This window comes from Mandrillus leucophaeus, unplaced genomic scaffold, assembly GCF_000951045.1.
Source record: "Mandrillus leucophaeus isolate KB7577 unplaced genomic scaffold, Mleu.le_1.0 Scaffold111, whole genome shotgun sequence".
Taxonomy (NCBI): Eukaryota; Metazoa; Chordata; class Mammalia; order Primates; family Cercopithecidae; genus Mandrillus; species Mandrillus leucophaeus.
The window spans coordinates 3932492-3939322 of NW_012099321.1; positions in this window are offsets into that span (position 1 = coordinate 3932492).

The window sequence follows — 6831 nt, forward strand, 5'->3', positions numbered from 1 at the left end:
GTTGGGACTACAGGTATGCACCACTATGCCCAGCTATTTTTTTTTTATTTTTTGTAAAAATGGGGCCTCGCTATGTTGCCCAGGCTGGTCTTGAACTCCTGAGCTCAAGTAATTCACCTACCTTGGCCTCCCAAAGTGTTGACATTACAGGTGTGAGCCACCATGCCCAGCCCTTAAGGACTGTTAATAAAAAATGATGACAATAGCAAATGCTTAGTGAGCACTTCCCATGTGCCAGGCTCTCTGTGAAGGGCTGGTCCTATGAAGCCACATAATCTCCTCTGAGATTGAAAAAATATTTAGGATTGAAAAATAAGCTGAGGAAATTGTGGTAGGGGATGTGGAAAAGCCGACTGAAGCTGTTGGCTTGGAATAGGAACAAGACACACACTCACAAAATACAATGCTCCACTCTCCTCTTTTTTAGCTAATTTCCAGACTTCCCGCTTCTTTTTGCTGCCAAAATCCTCCACATTGTGGCCGACACTCAATGCCTCCATCTACTATTCCCTAAACCACGGACTTCCACCCCCACAATTCTATTGAAACTGCATTTGCTGGAGGTTGCCAGGACTTTCTTCTGGCCAAACACAATGGTTTCCCCCCCAGTCCTCAACCTTGCTGACCTCAGGGCAATACTTGACATTGTTAATGACCCAGCCTTCCCAAGGGGCTTTCCCACCTTTTCCTCTCCTGTTTGCATATTTGCTGTGTCTTCCAAGTGTGCCCCTGAGCATGGCTCTTCTGCAGGGCTCTCATCACCCTGGGGCCCTCTCTCCCCTAGGCAGCTCCTCTCATGGTTTTAACTAGAAGATCTCTCCTATGACTCCCAAATTTACCTCTATATGGTTTGGCTCTGTGTCCCTACCCAAATCTCATCTTGAATTGTAATTCCCATGATCCCCATGTGTCAAGGGCAGGACCTGGTGGGAAGTGATTGGATCATGGGGGCAGCTTTCCACATTCTGTTCTCGTGATAGTGAGTGAGTTCTCATGAGATTTGATGGCTTTATAAGTGTTTGACAGTTCCTCCTATGCATGCATTTGCTCTCTCTTACCTGCCGCCATGTAAGACATGCCTGTTTCACCTTCCACTATGATTGTAAATTTCCTGAGGCCTCCCGAGCCATGCTGCACTGTGAGTCAAATAAACCTCTTTCCTTTATAAATTATCCAGTCTTGGGCAGTTCTTTATAGCAGTGTGAAAATGGACTCATACACTTTTCCAGCCCAGACTCTGCCCCTGTGCCCCTGGGTGCTCCCTGGTTCCCCTTGGCCCTTGAAAGTTTTGCTGGAAAATCAACTTGCAAAAGGCAGATTCATTGGAGAAAAGGTATACACATTTATTTAATGTGTATGCTTTTGGAATGAAGACCCAAAGATGCAGGGGAAATTGTCCCTTTTTATGCTTAGGTTCAACAAAGTATGGATAGTCCTGTAGAAATATGATTGCACAAAAAGAGAACCATCTAATGCTGATAGACAGAGTGGGGACACACCCAGCAATGACTGTCTGTCTGGATTCTTCTTGGCCTCTCTGAGCAGCACTCCTTCCTTCTGGGTGTGGGGCAGGACCCTCTCTGGAAAAGGGGTCCTATGACCTACAGTCCAATCAGAGAGGTCAGAAAATTTCCTTATGGCAAATTTTTAAACAGAAGGCAAAGGGAAAGTTAGAGAGTAATATTTTTAGTTGTTATGGCTTGCTTTGGGGGAAAGGGGTTCTGGTTCCTAAGACTTGCCTTGGGGAAGAGAGATTCTAGTGTCTCTGGCTCGCCTCCGGGGAGGATGGGACTGAGAGGGCAGGAGAAGATCAGAGAAAAACCTTTGCTTCTGAGGCCTCCATTTTGAAGTATTGTTTTCTGAGCCCCAGTAACCCAAATCCTGCACGTCCCTGAGTAAATTTATCTTCTTCCCTCAAATTAGTTCCTCTTCCAAATACGCCCATGTCCCATTGTCTCTAAGGAAAACCCAAGCCCAATACCCTGAGTCATCTTCTACTCCCTGACCTCTTCCAATCTACACATCCAGACTCCAAAACTGCCCCACTGCGTGCTCTCTCTCTCTCTCTCAGAGATGCTGCCTCTCCATACCTCGATATTTTCCTAAAGTACGTCACTTGAAAGCAGTTTTTGCTAATCGACACTGTTAGAATAGACATTCCACTTACAGAAATCTATCCTAGGGAAATCATCAGAGATTCATGAAAACAAAGACTAATGTGTCTGAATCTCAAATAGGAGCAACTTAACTGAAGAGGACGGAAGGCCTTAGTTAATACATTGCAGTGGGTCCACTGCAAGGGAATGGCACGGCCCTTCACAATTGGGCTGCAAAAGGATATTTGATGATATGAGAAAATGTTTATCCTATATTATTAAGCGGAAAAAAAAGACAAGGCAGAACACAGAGGATTTTTAGGGCAGTGGCAATATCCTGTCTGATAATACAATGAGGGATATATTATGTCATCCTACATTTGACCAAACCCTGACAGGTCTTAGAAACCAGAACCCCTTTCCCCCAAACCAGTCATAAAACCTAAAGTATTACTCTCTAACTTTCCATCCGCCTTCTGTATAAAAATTGGCCGTAAAGAAACAATCTGGCGCGATGGCTCACGCCCGTAATCCCAGCACTTTGGGAGGCCGAGGTGGGCAGATCACTTGAGCTCAAGAGTTCAAGACCAGTCTGGCCAACATGGTGAAACCCCGTCTCTACTAAAAATACAGAAATTATCCAGGCATGGTGGCAGGTGCCTGTCATCCCAGCTACTTGGAAGGCTGAGGCAGGAGGATCGCTTGAACTGAGGAAGTGGAGGTTGCAGTGAGCTAAGATTGTGCCATTGCACTCCAGCCTAAGCAACAAGAGTAAAACTCCATCGAAAGAAAGAAAGAAAAAGAAAGGAAGAAAGGAAGGAAGATAGAAAGAAAGATAGAAGGAAAGAAGGAACAAAAGAAAGAAAGAAAGAAAAGAAAGAAAGAAAGAAAGGAAGGAAGGAAGGAAGGAAGGAAGGAAGGAAGGAAGGAAGGAAGGAAGGGAGGGAGGGAGGGAGGGAGGAAGGAAGAAAGAGAGAGAGAAAGAGAGAAAAGAAAAGAAAAGAAGGAAAGAATCTGACCTACCTGGTTTGGCTGTAGGTCATCAGACCCCCATTCCAGCAGTGTCCTGCACCATACCCAGAAGGAAGGCGCTCTGCACAGAGGCCAAGAAGAATCGCTAGGCACACAGGCCCTGCTGGGTCTTTCTGCTGAGTCTGTTAGCATCAGGTCATTCCCTTCTTATCCAATGTATAATAAAAGTTAAACAAAATGTACAACACCAACGGTGAACCCTAATGTAAATTACACTATTTGGATTATAATGATATGTCAATGTAGGCTCATCAGTTGTAACAAATATACACCTCTGGTGAGGGATGTGGATAATGGGGAAGCTGTGCATGTGGGGTCAGTGGGTGTATGGGAAATCTCTGTTAGGTCTTAAAAAAAAAAAAAAAGGAAGAGGCTAGGCATGGTGGCTCATGCTTGTAATCCTTGCACTGTGAGAGGCTGAGGTGGGTGGATTACTTGAGGTCAGGAGTTCGAGACCAGCCTCGCCAACATATAGTGAAGCCTGTCTCTACTTAAAAAAAAAAAAAAAAATTAGGCAGGAGTGTTAGCGGGCCCCTGTAATCTCAGGTACTCAGGAGGCTGAGGCAGGAGAATTGCTTGAACCCTGGAGGTAGAGGTTGTTGTGAGCCGAGATTGTGCCACTGCACTCCAGCTTGGGTAACAGAGAGAGACTCTGTCTCAAAAAATAAATAAACAAAAAGAAGAAAAAATAAGCTTTACCTTGACACACACACACACACACACACACAACACACCCCCTACAAATGGGAATGTACACCATGAATCCTATCTCAACCACTCTCTTCCTGGCTCATTATACCCTAGCAACCTCCTCTTCTTTCATTTCTCTTAAGCCTTTTCCTTCCCAGGACATTTGCAAACATCAGGACAAACTGTGAAAGGCTTTGAAATGGGGGAAGAATTTGTAGACATTCTGACTTCCTCTTCCTGGTCATCTCCATCTTTCATTTCCTGAGCTAGAGACAACTCTGCAAGTTGTGGACAACTAAGAGCAATGTAAGGGTTATTTTCCATATGCCGATACATTCTATCCAGTGGAGGGACAACTGACCTTCATCCACCGAATCTGGAATCTTTGACATGTTCATTTCAGCATTCCTGATTGACCTATGTAAGTGTGGTACTTTGAATTCGCCTTTGAACCAGTTGTAAGAGCTTAATGTTTCCCTCATTCATTAATAAGGTTAAAAAGGTGAAAGATTAAATAAAATATTTGACAGATGTTCATCTTATGATTCATCTGTTTCTTTTTTTTTGAGGGTCTCACTGTGTGGTCCAGGCTGGAGTGCAATGGTGTAATCATGGCTCCCTGCAGCCTTGACCTCCCAGGCTCAAGTGATCCTCCCACTTCAGCCTCCTGGGTAGCTAGGACTTACAGGTGCATGCCACCAGGCCGAGCTAATATTGTGTGTGTGTGTGTGTGTGTGTGTGTGTGTGTGTGTGTGAGAGATTTTTCTTTTTGTAAAGATGGAATTTCTCCACGTTACCCAGGCTGGTCCCAAACTCCTGGGTTCAAGCGATCTGCCCACCTCGGCCTCCCAAAGTGCTGGGATTACAGGTGTAATTAGCCTCTTAAAGAAATGCATCCTTTCACACACCTGTTATGTGCTTCTCTCTCTCTTCATCCATCTCAGCCCTGCTCATCCTTCAGGTCTCAGCTTCAACGTTGCATCCCGGGAGAGGCCTCCTGTATTCTAGATCAGGTCTCTCTGATTTATTCTCTTGCTGGTCCCTTTCTTCGCAGCACTTGTTACAGTTGATAATTATGTATTCTGTGAGCTCACTCATGTCTGGGAATGAAATTACCCGTGATTTGAATCTCCTCCTTTATATTTTTCTTCATCTGACACGTTTCTATAATGAACATCTACACTTTTACAGTTTTTTAAATGTTATCTTTAATCACTACTTTCAAAAGGAAAAGAAAAAAAAAACTGTGGTATTTTTACTGTCAATTGCCCTATGCAGTTCCAGGGAAGGCTCCCTCCTCCAACTACGCCAGCCCACCCAGATTGCTCTGGTACACAAACTCCTATTGCAATTCTAGTCAGTTTCATGCGATTATACTCACCAGAGCATCTGGTAACAGCATCACGAGCACCTATGTGTATAGCACTGTGCTGGAAGCTGTAGGGGGTAAGGGGATGCATGACACCCTAAAAAGGGTAAATTGTGCTTCCTACTCTACAGGAATTTATGACCTTATGGGTGGCACAAGACATGGAAGAAAAGTTAGATAACAGTGTGCAGTATTATTTAATGAAGCGCCATAGCTTTACATAAATCTTCAGGCTTGAGTTTACCGAAGGCCAGAATGGTCATGCAGCCTTATCGTATGAGCTTACATGTTCATTAGTCTTGTGAGTTAGACTAGGGTGCAACCTCATGGATGGCAGGACTACGTCTTTCTCGGCTTCCTTCCTATAAACTACAGTAATGAACACAGAGCCCAGGTACATAGCAGAGGCTTCTGTCGATCGATTCACTTACTGTCCAAGACAACTGGCTGGGTCAGTTCTCAGCACACAGCTTATCTGGGAGATAGGAAGTTCTACTGAGCCTCTCCTCACTCCAGCATAACGTGGATCTAGTCTTACCATGTAAGTGTCCACGTTGTTGAAAAGTGATGGGTTTGCAATGGTTGGATTCCTGCTGGATCTGCTTAGGGAGGTGATAGAGAATCTTGCAGTGGCTAATAAAAGCCTGGGCACCTGGGCAGGAGATTTTTCTACAATGGTGGGGCAGCAATGGCCACTTTCGGCAAGTGGTTCTGTTCCAAGATCCCAGGGCTCAGAGAGCAAGAATGTTTCCAGGAAGATGGGCCATGGCTTAAACAGAAGCTGGAGATTCACCACCTTTACACACCTGGTCAAAATCTCTAACTCTTTGGTCCAATCACAGGGGTGTCAGCTGTTGGAAAACAACCTATCCTAACGACCACCCCTAGTTCAGGAGCATCGAGGTCAGAGCTCTGCCATCACCCTGCTGTTTTGCATCGTGCGTAACACCTGCCTTCTCTCAGGCCTCCTTGAAAATGCTCCCCACTATCCGTAGCTGAACCCCTAGTACAGAGACATGACCCTGGCCACTTCCAGAATGGATTTATAGTGCAGCCACAATAAAATACAGTGGACTAGGCCAGGTATGGTGGCTCACGCCTATAATCCCAGCACTTTGGGAGGCTGAGGTGGGTGGATCACCTGAGGTCAGGAGGTTGAGACCAGCCTGACCAACATGGTGAAGTTCCATCTCTACTAAAAATACAAAGATTAGCAAGGCATAGTGGTGGGTGCCTGTAGTCCCAGCTACTCGGGAGGCTGAGGCAGCAGAACCGCTTAAACCCAGAAGGCAGAGGTTTCAGTGAGCCGAGATGGCGCCACTGTACTCCAGCCTGGGCAACAAGAGTGAAACTCATTCTTAAATAAATAAATAAATAAAATAAGATGGACTAGAGGAACTAGGATTGGAGAGAGGGCTACTTTTTAATCATAATATTCTATATGTGGTATACCCTGCCTTTTTTGTTTGTTCGTTTTTAAGAGACCCAGTCTTGCTCTGTCACCCAGGCTGGAGTGCAGTGGCACGATCTTGAATTACTGCAGCCGTGATCTCCTGGGCTCAAGACTACCTCCTGCCTCAGCCCCACAAGTAGATGGAACCATAGGCATGTGCGACCATGCCTGGCTACTTTTTTTTTTTTTTT